At 36.8% G+C, this 16530-nt stretch overlaps 2 long non-coding RNA genes across 2 annotated transcripts; both read left to right on the forward strand.

The window, feature by feature from the left end:
* The first annotated feature begins 2751 nt into the window (after positions 1 to 2751).
* On the forward strand, positions 2752 to 6225 carry LOC138504652 (uncharacterized). Its single transcript, XR_011279882.1, has 3 exons — positions 2752 to 2970; positions 4430 to 4546; positions 6021 to 6225. It is a non-coding gene; the product is annotated as an uncharacterized lncRNA (long non-coding RNA).
* A 4525-nt stretch (positions 6226 to 10750) lies between these two features.
* LOC138504654 (uncharacterized) lies at positions 10751 to 13905 on the forward strand. Its single transcript, XR_011279883.1, has 3 exons — positions 10751 to 10834; positions 11741 to 11824; positions 13742 to 13905. It is a non-coding gene; the product is annotated as an uncharacterized lncRNA (long non-coding RNA).
* Positions 13906 to 16530: the final 2625 nt, after the last annotated feature.

The following is a 16530-nucleotide window of genomic DNA, read 5'->3' on the forward strand; positions in this document are numbered from 1 at the left end:
ACTGACTGGTTGCTTGGCCACCATCAGTGTCTCACTAGGTACCAGGCTCTCTCTTGATATGTCACCCTTGCACTGCCACCGGGCCTTCCATGCTCTTAGGGGCTGTAACTGTAACCCTACAGTCCCTTGTTCTCCCTGCACTACCCAGAGCCGTGCTGCCCTGGCTGCACTGACACAGAGCATTGCTGCCCTGTTTTCCCCTCCCCTCTCCCTTGCACTCCCCCCTCCCTTTACCCTTAAACTTCTAATTCTCGCACTTGCACAATCTGAATGACACAAGGCCTAGTATGATCGTTGTCTTGTCCTCCCTCTGTGTTCCCTCCCTTGTCTTGTTGCGCATAGAAACACTTGTGTACAGGCGCATTATAAATGACTTATATCATATGATATCATGCGGTTGCATATCATATGGTTATTTTAATAACCTTTAACAGTAAGGCAAAGGTGAGCATTGTTTGATTTTTGTTGTACATTTTGGTTCTACATTCAGATTTTTGAGAAGAAAGCTATTAAGCATGTTTTTATGAATGTGGAGAAGGTCCTTTATGATAGTGGTGCATTGATGATGTAGCGGAGGCCATCAGCAGTTCACCTTGATTGGTTTGCTGACTGTGGATTGGAGAACATCATGCACACATGTGGTGGGCACAAAGGATTTACAGATGGCGCAAAGCTTCTTGGATGAGATGGGTTTTAATTTTGAGCAATGCTTTACATTACATTTTGTATTTGGTTTTGATGGTTCTTTAGAAAGTGCAGTCTCTTCAATCAGTTCCCTAATTTTGGGGATTTTGGCAATAACAAAAACTTTCATGGCGTTGCCTTTCTTCACTCATTGTGTCATTTGTTGTTCAGGTAGAGGATTGTTGCTCCATTGCATTGCTTTAAATGCAGCTCTGATTTTTCAGGCTGCCTCTTTCATTTGTAAGTGTAATGTAAGGAGGTAGCTGACTTTTATTGAGGTGACTGATTAGGTGCTATATTTTGAGCTCATTGGAGTGCGACTTGTTTCTTCAACAGACCTCTCCCTGGCAGATGGAGTGCTTGCTGTCTTTGACATAATGGGAATGACATGGGAAAGATGGTTAAATCCTTACTCTGCTTCATCAGTCTATTCTCCGTACAATACAGGATAAAAATAATTTTAGATTCAATATTAACATCAAGACAAAATTCTAACTATGATTTGTGAAATACGAATTAATTTGTATTCTCCAACTTTTAGCACCCCACAGTGTACTTGTAATATTTGTGTTAAACTGTATACCAAGAATTTCATTAAGATTTCTGTCATTTAACTAGGTATTCATGTTTATGTGAAGATTTGCCCAATTTGCTGTACTCCAGTACGATTCCAGGAATATACTACAGGCTTCCACAATTTTAATGACAGGGTATTTTTGACAATTCCTCTGTGCATTCTTTTAACCACTTCATTTCAGGTTTGTTATTTTAATTCTCATAACGTTTTCAAAAGATATATGTATCACGAAGAATTATTTGTAGAAACCAGTTTAAGTTATTTATCAGGACATTGAGCAAGAGGAGCAAAATCTAGCTTTCATATTGTATGAAACTAGCCATCTAGCGACATGTCCTGTATTCATATATGCACCAACTGAATGTACTTTTCAGTAGTTTACTATATTTTTTTGGACGCTTCTAAATTGATTTTTATTAATTTATTAATTGTTTTATATTTTTTAAGTCGGAAAATGTAGTTCAGACTCTCGCATGCACCGTATGTCTGTTTGAGTAATTGTGTATTTTCAACACATATTCAGGTGCATTTCTTTAAGTTAGCAAGTGTAATGGATACCTAGTGTTTGCTGTATATTGTGTCCTGAATTACAAGCTAGTAGTTTATTTGTGTCATCCTTGTCAATTGGGTGACAATGATGGTACATTGTCTGTCAACAACGATTTAATGCCAGGAGCACACACTCAAAGACTAAAAGAACAATTGCAAAATCTTTTTTTTAAACCACAACTTGCTAGTCATACTAACTTAAAACACTTAAAAGTAAGCAACCTGGTAGTAGCATTTAAGCACTTTATTTCTTCTCATAACCTTTTCTGTAGTCATCCTAATGCCCTTTTCACCCTAACGGACACATTTTTGTTTTGCATGCACCCCATTTATTTTCCTATCTTGTCATAATAATTTCTCCACTTTCCATCATGAAAATACACAAAACCTCTGCATGCATAGAGATTACAAACAGCATATTGATTCCCTTGGGTGTATGTGTATGCAGCATTATTTCAGGCCATATATTAATTGTTTATTGCACAAGAATAACAATAAGTTCACACATGTATTCATTCTGTTTGCATTACAGTACAAACAACTAGAGTCATGTATGCCATACTGCAAATGTGTTTTAGGCAACAGTATTTGTAACAAAACCAGGTTATTCATTAACTAGTTAGCATAACTGATTCACATTTTTTCATCTGTTTATTGCATAGGTGCACATGTTAGATAATCCGGCTTCTGTGAGCAAATTTACAGTTTGGTATGACCCATACTGTACTACTCTGGTGCAAACTCACAGCGAGACATGCATCACATTGGTACACTGAGCATCAACATCACAGTAGGGCATGGATTCATTGGCAATGGAGTTGTGTTTTTATTTCACTTCCATAAAGATTACTACATTATTATTAAAAAGATGTGCAGTATGTTTATTGAATAGTGTAACGTATGCTTTTTTGGTAATATTATAATGTCAGTTATTTAATTAATACTCTATCTTCACTAGAACCACACTGCTATTGGACGATTCCTAACAACAATGGAGGATTTTATGGGGATAAGATGCCATCATGATACACTTAGGAAGGCTTTCTTTCATTTTTCTGCAATGAGAGACTATTCCTACAACTTCTTCTGCATCCGATGTGGTCACCATCCTGCTATTTTAATAGCAGATGCAAACTGGAAACTTTCATTTGATATTCCCAGTGAGTACATGTTTACTATATAATAGTTTTATTTCTCCGTGACAGTATTTCTCATAATTCATTTGAATTTAATTCCATTTACAGCAGCCTATTTTTAACTTTTTTTTATAACAAAATTTTATGCCATCAGCTTTTGTGCAATTTAATTACAATATATTATGTTTTCTTCAATTTCTTTGAACATTTGGCCCATTTTTTGTCTTAATCAATCTATCCATGACAGCCCTTGCCCAGGGAATCTCACGGTGCTTTGTGGTGAAGAGGTAAGGCCTGTATCCCCAAGAATCCACCTCACCACCTCAGATTGTAAACATGGGCTTGAAAGCTACCTTCAGAGTCCATTTCCAAAGCATGAGCAAACCCAAAATCTGGGAGAACAACCTTCAAAATCATGCAGAAGCCTGTATGATGCAGGATCCACAAAACAATGTGCAGATCATTGAAAATAGTAGGCGAAGCAAATGACTATCGCTGGAACAGAAGAACAGCAGTCCCCGCAGGAGCGAATGGCGAAGAAGTAGTAGTGGTAAGGAGACTGAAACAATGTGCAAGAGCAAAGGCGGGACAAGGTCAGGGCTCTAAGGGAACAGTCCAAGGCAAAACAACGCCCTGAAGGAGCCAAGGAGGAGAAAAGATGTACAACGGGTACAACGGCAGGTGCGACCAGGGAAGACAAGGAGAGAGAAAGGCAGAGAGAGAGAGAGAGCGAGAGATAGAGAAGCATTGGTACAATCATGGCAAGTATATTGCGATGCACCACTTACCTAATCCGGTCATCCTTTGTAGTCCCGGAGTACACGTATTCATGACAGCAGACGCCATTTTGATGCCATGACTGCGCCATCTTGGAAATGGCTGTAGGCCCTTCCATCGCCACCATACGTATGCAGACACAGCGAGTTGCCAAGCGGGAGCTTTCCTGACACAATCTCGATGTTTTTCAATGTACTCTTTTTTTATGAAAATAGCAAACATAGACCTAGTGTAACTGTTACGGAATTTAAATATCGGTCTTATCGGCACAAAGGTTGATGTTTAATTGTTACAATAAACAATTGTTTACTGAACTCATTTATGCTTCAAGGTATATTCTTAATTATTCTATGTACATTAATTACTATTTGTTTTGCTCTATGAACTTTCTTGGCCATACATACTTATTCTGCTTCGACTTCAGAAAGGGTAACATCATTACTTCCAAAACTGTTAATTTAATCTGGCTAAATTATGTGAAGAAATATCCATATTAAATTTTTTGCGTTGCCTTTCCTTCCTCCTTGTAATTATATGATGACCTCAAGGAAGCAATTGTATACAGTTCTTTCTGCCTACAACTTGCTAAATATATCACATGCCTTGTTATATTTTCTCACTGCACACAATTGAAAAATAATGTGTATAAAAACAAATTTATTTCTAGCAAGCAAACAATATTTACTTTTCTCTACATTTTTAATAGTGCATTTATTTAAAAGGCCGACACTGTGTCGTGATAAAGAAGAGGACTTAAAAGTCAACATTAAAAATGCTTGGGAAAATGTGGAGTACAAAATAATTGCATGTGGTCTTTTCGAAGGTATGATTTTATTCAGTTGACTGCTAAAATATTTCCTATTTAAAATATTTAGTTAATTTCTAACTGAAATCAAAGTTAGTGTTTTGTAATGCAGTATACAGTGGTGTGCATTAGGTTCTGAATTCTGACAAACTCAGGTGTGTAATTTGGATGTACAGCCAGAGGCAGAGTCATTTTATTACATTGCAATACAATATAAATTCAGCTAGTAGCCCATTCTAAAACAAATTGCTCGGCTGTTTTTTAATGAGTGTCTATTAAACATTCAATGGTGCTGAAGATATGACTCTCATTGAATACCTCATTGGGTGTTGAATAGTTCATACAATCCTAATAAGATCCATGCTCACACATCATGGAGTGGACTTGACCCTTATCATTTGCTAATGCACCAGCTGATTCTATCTATATCCAATATCCAAAGTCCTCCAACCTGCTTTGATGAGACTTTCATAGATCAGACTTGTCTAGAAACATTGTCAAGGATGAACAGGAGAAAGGAGGAGGAGAGCTGCCCTCATACAGGCCAGGAGTGTCAGAGGAGGAGGAAGAAGAGGTAGAGGAAGAGAGGGTGGACAAGATGTCCTGAATTTTAGTAGTCAAATGAGAGGACAAGGCCATGCAGAGGCTCTGGGAGGGGACCGGAGAGGTAGAGACTGCAGCAGCATTGGCCAGCTCCTTACAGATTTTGAAAAAGTCAGTACAATTGTTACCTTCTTCCTTTCCTTTCTGAGGTCTTGGAGCGTTTCTCCTACTTTCAAATGCTATCCTTTATTACCTTCATCACACTGCTTCCTCATTTCCAATCTGCCTTTCACCCTGATCATTACTCTGAGAATGTTTTTCTTTCAGTCTGTAACTCTCTTCTTTCTTCACTCTTAATTAGCTTTATTAAATCAGCAGCCTTTGATACTATTTGTCACTCTCTCCTATTTTATTGTATTTCATCTGTGGGTTTTTCTGGTTTTCTACTTAAATAGTTGAATTCCTAAGTTTCTAATTTCACCTACTCTGTCTCTAGGTCATACAATGTCTCTCCATCTTTTCCTGTTTGTCACAGTGATCCTCAAGGTTTTGTCCTGGTTCCCCTCCTTGTCCCGCTCTACACTTACTCTTTGATGCTATTATCTCTTCTTTTGGACTATCACACCATTTCTATGGGGATATGACACTTACCTTTTTATATCACAGTAACTATCAATGAGAAATATCCAATTACTTGTGCTTTACAACATCAATATTATACTTTTAATTTGTTCCATGCAATTGTTAATTTTAAGAGTGATTTCTGTTGAATGCTTTGGTTTATGATGTTTATGCTTTGAATTTGAAAAACAAAACTGCTAATTAGATATTTAATTAAATTTATTTATACTGTGTAATGTGAGCATTTTGAATTACCACCCAAAGAAATGATTATGATTTTAATTAAATAAAATTGTTTTTTTTTGTTTTCCCCTTTGTATTATTCAAGGGAATGAAAAAGAAAACCCATACTACACTGAATTAAACTATTCTAATTTTGTGCCTTGGATTGGGAGTTCAAGCAGATTGGGAGACCTAGTGCCAAAAACTGAAGTGAAGAAAGGACTGCCATTAAAGCATAGAGAAGAAATTGTTCATAAAGAAGAAAAAACAATTGATGAAGATAAGGTTTTATTTCTTTTGGAATCGTCAGAGGTATCAATTCAAATTACTTACAATTTTCTCAAATGTATTTCCGCTGGAGAATATACCTGTTACAGTGCCACTTAAATTGTTTGTTAAAGATTCAAAAGGATAATTTTACAATACAGTAAACATGATATTGAATAATTGTTTATAATTATTTCAATTGCCTTTTTAAGGTTAGTCTAAGAAACATTCATCAGTTTTGTTAAAGAATGTTCACAGCCTGGTCTGCCCCAAAATAGCTGTTCCTTCTCGTACCCAGCCTCGCTCAAAGTGTCCCTGTGCGCGCCACCTTTTATTCTCACACGGAGTGTTAACAAGTGGCAGGTGTGTATTGTTAGGACTACGTGCCTGACTCTGCTTGGCCTCATTGCAGGGACAGAGCCAAAGAAAGTCAGTGGAGGTAATCTTTCTGACCTCATTGCTCATCTTCCTCGGCTAAGTACTGTTGTCAATGTAAAGTGGGGTGGAATTATGGGAGCTGTAGTTTCACATACAATAAGCAGGGGTAGGGGTTAGATGGGGTGTGGATAAAGGGGCATACCATGTCTCACCATTGGGTGCTTCTCCCCCACTCCCCGAGGACCCCCTCTGCAGGTGATCCTCCCTCGCTTGTCCACCCCCAGCATAAGGATCCAAAAGCTATTGCCTTTTCCTTGCCACCTGAGTACGGGATCCCGGGGACTAGGTTTTTTGTTTTTTCACAATAATCTCTTCCGATTTTTTAAATAGCACATGTATATTTAAATCCAGTTATTTAAACTCTCACATCATTCATCTGTTTTTTTTTATTAATATCATTGTTTTGAAATTGTTTTATATTAAATGCAAGCTCTCGTTACACTAGAGATGGCATAATATGCTTCAATAAACATTTTTCTCAGGCATCTAAAGAGGAATTGGTTAGTGCTTGCCAAACCTTGGGTGTATCTGGGATAGGATCCAGAACAGACCTTATAAACCGACTTCAAGAGCTTGTTCTCTACAAAGAAATTTACCCAAAAATGTTTTCTAAACTTCAGAAAACCGGAGGTATGTCTTAAAAAGAAATAAAATGCTTTACTAATTAGATTTTAGAAACATTTTAGACATATCGAAATGCAAAAAAGTATGTCAAATTTGTGTTGTTCTTGTAAGTTAACATTAAATAAGAAATCTATTTTAGTCTCACGAATGATGCCTCCAAACAAATCTTTAGTATTGCGTATGGCACTTGTTATGGCATGTTCAAATGAGATATAATTGTACATGATGATATTTTTGCCATGTCTTTAATGTTTAACTTTTAGTTTACAATGTTTAATGTTATATTCTATTTGAGGTTTGGACAGGATACTTTACAAAAAAGGGCCATACATAGTCCGCTGAATAAAATTATGAGATCATGTACTACAATCATGTGTGGATTTTATGTTGTTGCAGGAGGCGTTCTTCACACGGGTTGCATTCATTCAGTAATATATTATAGTTCCCCGTTATGGTGGCAAGAATCAGCAAGAGATCATTCTGATGGGCTATTGAGTTTTTTATACCCGCCTAGTATTTACATTTCTGACATTGCTGGTCAGGTTGCTAGACATACAAACAACAGAACACAGCAAGAATTCTTCCAGCCTAATGATGGAAGACTTTGTGAACCAACTGAGGCAAATATTAAGAAAGCTGCAGATAAGACCCTCAATATTAAAATCCCATGGCTGACAAATCTAAAATCTAACAATCCCATGCAATGCAGGCAGAGTTCTAAAGGGAAATGGTGCCAGAAACAGCATCCCATATCGGGCACAAGTGAAAGATTATCTTTATATGATCGTTTTCATGAAAAAAACCAGACAAGACCAGAGGAAAAGTTACGGAGCATCATGTTAATTTCTGACTTGTTGGGATTTGTGAATACTGCTGAAGCTGAACAAATGAATAGAGCGCTTGCATCCAACCGATACTTTGTCTGTGACATGAAAGACTTACATTTTGTGTTTTCAATCCGCCTTTAATTTCATTTACACAATGAAAAAATAAATCGCACATTTGAAAACCGAATGAAAAAAATTACATCAGCTAATTTTACTTTGCTTCTCGATGGAAGGATTGCACTTCAGAAAACAGGTAAATGGAAATATATAACACATTATTATCCAGTTTTAAATCCTGATTGCCTTTCCTGTCTTCATGTTTTGTTCTTAGCCATTCACAAAGTATTATAACTTTTTTATGCTATAGCATATGTAGAGCAACCATGTGTATGTGTAAGTTATTGTTCAGTCCTATATGTAACTTGATATGATTTATATAGAGCTATGGTTAGTTATTCAATGAATAAAAATGAAATCTTTCTTGTTAGATGAAAAAATGCTTCAAAATGCGTTTGAAAAAGATCACGCTGAAACTGAAATGGAATTACAAATACAAAATCAAAAAATCACCAAAGTGAAAACATTTGAAGCTTTTTTGGCTGATACATTTCCAATAAATTCAAAAAATGAGGTGAGCAGAAATATAAATGTCCTCTTATTATGAACAAATGAAACATCTATTATTACAGAATAGCAACACTGTTTGAGTGATAGACGATAAATCTAATAAACGATAGGCCAATTCATACAGATCAGTGGGGACAGAGATGTGATTACAAGTTGCATCATTCTGTGATACAGATGTCTTCTCTGAGGACCTCAGTCCAAGTAGAGAATTTATGAAGCAAAAAAGGATCTGACAGTTGGTACAAGGCACCTTCAGCTAGATCAACTAGGCAAATCCAAATGTTCGCTATGAAGATTCCTGTTTATTTATGGTTCACTGGTTAGATGTGGGTGGTATCATAGGGTTAGCCGTGAAGAGCCTATCAATAAAAATGCATTTTTTACGTTTCCACCGGCATCAAGGAGCTGAAAAGTTAGGGAGTGCGCACAAAAAAGCACATGAGCACTTGTATTTTCAAAAGATCATTGCTGTCAGGGGTCTTTTCAGAATATTGTTAGCTGGGCACTTAAGATATGTCATTTATAATAATAAGTGTCCACATATCAATATACTTGTTCCCCGGGTCTGGTCTGTGATAGAGGAGACCAGACAAAGTTGGAAACTGTGCAAATATTATGCCTAAAGTGCATCTTGTTGAGAATTGTGAGGCCTTTTTGTCTATGACAGGCCATCATCAGCCCACACTTTTCATTTAAGATTATTCACACAATTCATATACCCATGCAAATGAATTTTTTACATTAGGATTCATTGGTCATTATCACCCACTGCCTACAACATGCTGATGTTTTGACAATTTTCCACTGCACAAGTAACATGCAAGTGGGCAGAATGTCTTCACAATCTTGCACAGTTCTTTTTGGTGTTGTTAGCTTCCTGGTGTACCTGAGGTTATGATCAAAAGGTGTACTGTCGACTATTAGCTACATTTTTCAATTTTGATTTTCATAAAGAAGAGAATAACATGCATGTGTGAATTTGCAACATAATTCATAGGCAAATTTTTTTTTTAATCAAGATGTCATTATACTTAATTAGTTTTATTTTTGCGATATGTTAAAATGTGCTTGATACTTGCTATGTGCTATTGACTATATAGAATGTGGGCGAATAATAAAAAAAGATCCAAATCAATATCTTTCAATATGTGATTGTATGACTTTTTGAGCGATAGACTACCTAAACATTTCACATGTAAGTATATTTAACCTAAACATTGCTACTTTCATAAAAGGAGCATCTGAAGAAAATTCTGAACGACGGTGGTGATGAAGAGGAAAGATTAGCATTAGTGGGTAACAGTCCACTGAACCGAAAGGGTTTGAAGAGCCTTTGCACCGTTAGCATGCTTTTGGAAGACACATCTAAGACACAACCTGCATTAGGAAACTGGCTAACAGATGATGTAAGAAAGCAAAGATGTGACATGCCATACCAATCGTATTTCATAATGTAGATTATTTGACAATATTGACATTTTTAATTATTCACCTGTACAATATTTTTATTTAAGGTTCTCAATGCACGAATTTATCAGATAGTTTCGGACAAAAAGGATGTAAGTTGAATTCATTCTATTTGTTTTGTATTAAACATTTTGATACTTTTATAATGCAAACAATGTATGCAGTAGGGAAATAGAAGTCATTATAATCTTATTAACATTCCACATTATCAATTTAAACATAATGCACAAATCTGTGAAATTACCATAATTTCTTTTACATACTTAGGAGTATTTTTCCACTTACTTGAGTTTTTGAAGGAATTATTTTTAAAAACGTGTGTAAAAAAATAAAGATGAATGTACTGCTAATATTAGTTTCACAGCCATAACGTCATAACTATAGTTGATTGTCGAAATTAGATTTATTGGGATTTATTTAGAAAAGTGTTCTTCAGTGGTAAAATGCCACTAAGAACTAATTTCTAAATCTGGCTTTATATAAGCACCAATGTATAAAGATAGCTAGAAAACTATATTTATTTCTTAGTATGCAAACAATTGTTATCTACATTGTTGTTCATATTTTTTTCTGTTTTCAGCACCACATGATAGAAACATTTCATTATGTTTGGTGTTGGAGAGAAGTACGTGCTGGAAGACCACTACAACAAAACATACCATGTCTAACGGTGGGTGAAAGACAAAATATACAACGTGTAATGAATGCGATAGCATGAAGGTAACCCGTTAATAAAAAAGATTGCAATTTTGATAGTACTAATTAAACTGCATATATCATATTCCTTGATTAGTTAAGTAAATTACTGTTGCCATGGGTTCCTGTTCTTGACACCACCACCACCCGGGAGGTGTCATTTAAGACCCTGGGCCTCATTAGGAGGTGGGCGGTAAGGGATTACCGGCACCGGTAATCCCTTACCGCCCTACTACGAGTTCCCTTTGGGGGTCCTCCCTTAACGCCTGGTTTTTCCAGGCGTTAAGGACGGGACCCGCACAGGGACTTTAGAGCTAATAACGGTACCACAATTTGCGCCTTATTAGCGCCTTCCCCATTCCCATTGAGCCCTATGGGGGCTCAATGGGAATGGGGAAGGGCCCTGGTGAATGGGGAATTACCGCCCCCGCCAACCTTGGAATGGGGCGGTAATAGCTCCATTCACATGGGCGGAGTCGGTAAGGGTTTGGAGGCAGCCATGGCGCTAATAGCGCCATGGTTACCTCTAAACTCCTAATGAGGCCCCCTGTCTAATATACCATACTGGTGAGCCTTGGGATTGTTGCACAGCTTGTACTACCATGCACCTTTGACCCTTAAGGAAAGACACAGAGCTAAGTACACATGACAAGATAATTATGCTATAAAATTAGCAGGTTGCAGTTAGCAGACTTGTTATTAACAGACTGAGATTTCGGCACAAACAAGTGACCCATGCTGACATGTTATCAATGTTAAATTCAAGTATTTAAATTCTCAATGGATGTGCTTTCATAAGAGTGAAGCACCAAGAAATATTCTGAACTTGTTTAAACAGAATAAGGGAGATTAAAAGTAACATACATTGCTATTTTTGTAGGGCATTCATGAAGAGAGTATTGTCTATTTTCCTCGAGTTGTTGGTGGGAATTCTCCAGAAATTGGAAATCATTTTATTTTGTGGGTAAGTTAATTTATCTTTAAAAAGAAACATTTAAAATTAAAGAATATTTCATAAGACAATACATTAGATTTTTGCTTTAATACTTGCAATTTGCATTTATAAAATGTATTTTAGACTTTTCAAATAGGTAAGAGACATCTTGACAGTATTGTGTATCCTTGTCATGAATACACGAGTCAAACAGCAGCAGAACGCTATAGTGGATCAGAGGAGTCTCGCACTTCACCAAAATTCATGAATAACTTGCAAAACTGTGCTTTCTCTGCTTGTGGTGTTTGGCTACAGTTCACCTGCTCCTCTGCCCTGTAGCCATGTGATATCAGACTGAAGTACTGTGCTTTCTACCCTGAAGCCATGAATTCTCTGCCTAATACCCTGACTGCAATCCTATGTTATCTGACTGCAGTTCTTCTGCTTCTTTAACTGCAGTTGTCAGTGTTCTGTCTGCACCACTTACTTTATGTTTCCAGTTCTCTTGTTCATTGTGGCTTGTAGTTCTTATTATCACCTGTAGTTTGATTAATTATAGTCAAGAGCTTGCTTGTTAACAGTATGGTTGGTCCTGTCTAGAATTTCTGGTTCTAGTTTCCTTGTTGACAGTCTGCAGTTCTGTCCCTTTTATTCTAGTGTGACAGTTTTGTCAAGTCTTCTTTACTTGTCTATTATTAACTATGGCATTCTTTTATGATAGTGCATAGTTTCCACTATGTATTTCCAGTGCACTCTAACTGGGCTCCTGTCCTCTTGATCCTTGCTTACTTAGAATTCCTGTTCTTTCCCTGGATATTTCATTGAAGTTTTGTATTACAGGTCCTGTGCTCACTTGTGCTTATGTAATTCATTATTCCAGAATTTGGCTTCTGTGATTTACAGCAGGCAATCTGTCTCTGGCAATAGGTGCATGGCAGTAGTGTCGCGTATACCATATTCATTAACAGTGTGCTGTTTCCTGTTTTAGGAGACTGTCTGTCCCTCTTATGTTCCTGATAGAGACATACATGTTTCAGTTCTGTTACACATTTTGTATTGTAATTAGCCTTAGGGTCCAGTCACACTAATGCATTTCTGCTGTTCATTTTGCATGGACAATGAGTGTGAACCCCTGTAATAGCAACCTGCCCAGTAGGCTAGAGCTTGCAGTGACATTGTGGGAATCCCTACAGCCATTCGGTGTACAGAAGAAATATGAACAAAACATGTTTTTCTTAATTGGAGTACCTGCCCTTTTGTAATCACTGTCATCGGTGCTGGTCTATACCTAAAGCCTATCATTTACTATCTGCAAGACTCTTTTCATTCCTGTATCCAATATACCCTTATAGTTTCAGCTTTGTGGGTACTGTACTATAGCATCCTACTCCCTATAGAGTGTTCTAGCTGGAATATGTTGTGTACTAGAACAGAATGTACAATTTGGATCCTTGGGAGAAAGATGCAGCATTGGCTGTCAGTTGGCTGTAGCAATAGATACGTACGGATGTATTTGGTGAGGTTTACTTGATTACCTAATTAAAGGACTTTATCTGCTTACCGTGTAGCAGAAAATTTCATGTACCCCTTCAAGCCCATGACAATTATCTTTTCCTTATGTACACCTTATACTGGTTTGATTTCTAAGATGTTTATAGTGGTTTTCAGCTAAATTAATTCATCTGGCTAATATTCATGACTGAACTATGTATTTTATTCAAGAAGGCAGGACTTAAAAAAGAAATAAAATAGGTATTTCATTTTCTGTAAGCTGTTAAAGTCATTAGGAGCTAACAACATATGTATTTCTTGGATTGTGTAGAATTAATTTACATGTGTTTAAATCTATTTACAAGCTATAAAATAGGGAACATAGATAATGTACTGTGTGGCTTTTTCACAGCAAGTAATATTGTATATGTAATTTCCTACACATGATACTTTCAGATTTTCAATGGTAAGAGGAAAATGATACAAATATTTGATTCTTTGGGAACATATCTAAATATTAATGAGGAGGAGATGGAAATCATTAGGTAAGAAAAATATTTTTAAAAATGTGATATTTTATTGTAATGGGTTATTTATAATGCACTTAATACCCAGAGGTTTCTAAGCTATCCTCTCGAGATATTTAGGTTCAATGTTGTTAAATGTATAAGTGATGTATAAATGTTATGTATTGCAATTAAAGTTTGTATTTATTAGAGGGGTATGAGTTTCAACTGTTACATTTTTTATATATGTAGTGTTCATGTTCATGAATGCATGATTTAACTGTGGCAGATGAAAACATTGTAAAATAAACATGGTACTAATATTTAAGTTATTAATACATGGTTGTTGTATTTTTCCTTTTTACTTTGATATAGCAATATTTTCAGTCACATATGGGATCTAAAGAAGTGGAAAATTGAGATCCCAACACAATGGATACAGAAGGACAGTGAGAGCTGTGGTGTTTTTGTCTGCACCGTAGGTCTAATATTATATTTGTAGATGTTTTTAAAACTTCATGTGATGTGTAACCTCAGTTATAGCTAGGGCTAGGCCATGCTTTAAGCGGCATATTTGAGTCATAGACCCAGACTCGATGCAAATGTGTTCATATTTAGTAAAAAGAAAGCTGACAGATTTCCCTTAACAAAGTTAAATTAAATTACATCAGTTTTCTTTTGCAAGAATCTGAGATGAGTGCCAGTAACCTTGAAGTTAGAATGCTGCAGTCTTCTATTATAATAAAGCAGTTCCCTGCTCTCCAGGCTTTTCTGGGACAAGCACCAAGTGTTCTGATAAATAGTAAAAAAGAGATAGCAATATGAAGGAACTACAAAACCGCAGAAAGACTACATACCTCCCTCAACAGCTTTAAGCTGATGACGGCTAGAGATGAGCTAAGATAGTGAGTATGTGGAGTTTTGTCCCCTATTGATATCACATTGAGAAAGGTATTGAGGTATTGAAAGGGGAAGTGCTTTTAGGTGCTTCTATGAAGATTACCTAGCATTAATGGTGAGATGAGACCTTTATGAGGCAGGTCGATGTTTTTTGAGGACTATGATATCTTGGAGATGGTGGACAAGTCTTAAATCCTAAGTAGATGTAGCAGAAATGAGAGGCAATGACAATGATTGATGCTTTAGTGACTATTTTCATTTTAAGGGTGTTGTGCGTAGAGACCATTTGCCCATTATAGTAACAATGTTTCTTTATTATTTTTTTCTCATAATTAAAAGACTTATTTCATACATGAGGGTGTATGAAGCATTCATTAAGTGTTCATTACTCATTGTTTTATGATAAGCATTTGAACATGAACAACGTGTGGGGCATCTATTTAAATGTATTGTGTATTGATGTGTTATATATAGTACATGTTTTTTAGACACATATGAAGGGTTACTGGAAGGTGAGAGCAGTGGACTATCGATATAATATATGTGACTTTGGTAAACCCTTCCTGGTCAGGTGAAAGAGATTAGCCGCCTACTGCAGGGGTTGTTTCCTACTCCCATTACTGATGCACAGTGACGTGTGTATGTTTTTCCATACCCCTACTGCTACCACATCCTCTGCTGGGGCGGTCTTGGACACTCCCCTGGGAGTGGAGGGAAGGCCTTGGAGGGTGGGGTGATAATAAACATGTTACATGGGCTTAACCGATAACCATTAATTCGTATTTTCATTAATAGACAACTGATACTACAATTAGAGGAATAGAAATGGCGTTAGAAGAACTATCGCAGGATAACCTATGCCACTTACGACGATATCATGCTTCATGTCTTATGACTATTCTGCAACAGCAAGTATGAGATATTAACCTTATTAGGAATGTAGGAATGAAGTGTGCTTGAATGCGTGTCCATTATATCTATGGTTGAGGACTAGGCTTCCTTCTGCCACTCTGGATATTGAATGGGGGAGTGGTGTGTGTTGCAGATTCACCGGGGTGGAGGAGTGGAAATAAATTCACTGGGTGATCTTGGCCTTCCCAATTAGCTTCCTGATTCCAAATCTGTAAGCATATTTTCTCGTCCATTCTGGTTTATCATCTGTTGGGAATGAGTGATTATGGGAGACAAATTGTCCAACCTTTTTCCTAGAGTAGGTGTCCTGGCTGGGTAACTTAGGGAATCCACAGTCTACCTTCTCCAGTGCCAGCATACCAGTGTGGGTGGCAGCGGCAGCCCCCCAGCTCCCAGGGTCGTCCTTGTCCCATTTGTAACCCTTAAGCATGAGAATTGGTTAATGAGCTTGATGATTTAAGCCAAGCTCCTGAGCGTAATGTTTATATATTAGCACCATAAAGTACTTATCTGTTGCCATGAAAGATTCAAAAATATAATTATAGCCAAATTAAGCGGTTGCAGTCTTTCTGAAACTTGTTTACAGTTTGTTACATTATAATCTATATACTGTATACTATATATGTAACTACATTATTTTTTGTGGGGAGTGTTGCTTTTAATTCAATATGATGTCGGGAAGTACAGTTTGTTGTCAAGTGGCTTTTAGATTTTTTATATTAACTAAATATATATTGTAGGAAATACAAAACAGAAATGTAACTTCTGTTCACGAAGAGAGTAAACTGAGCAATGTGGTGTTAAAGTCAACTGAGGATGCAGTAGGAAATAGACCAACTTTAATTGCTCAAGCAGAATTAATTTTGCAACCACTGAAAGAAGAGAGGAAGCCAAAAATAGTATCTGGCACTGAATGTATGGCAGCTG

This window comes from Ambystoma mexicanum, chromosome 11 (genome assembly GCF_040938575.1).
Source record: "Ambystoma mexicanum isolate Mex_15411 chromosome 11, UKY_AmexF1_1, whole genome shotgun sequence".
NCBI lineage: Eukaryota > Metazoa > Chordata > Amphibia > Caudata > Ambystomatidae > Ambystoma > Ambystoma mexicanum.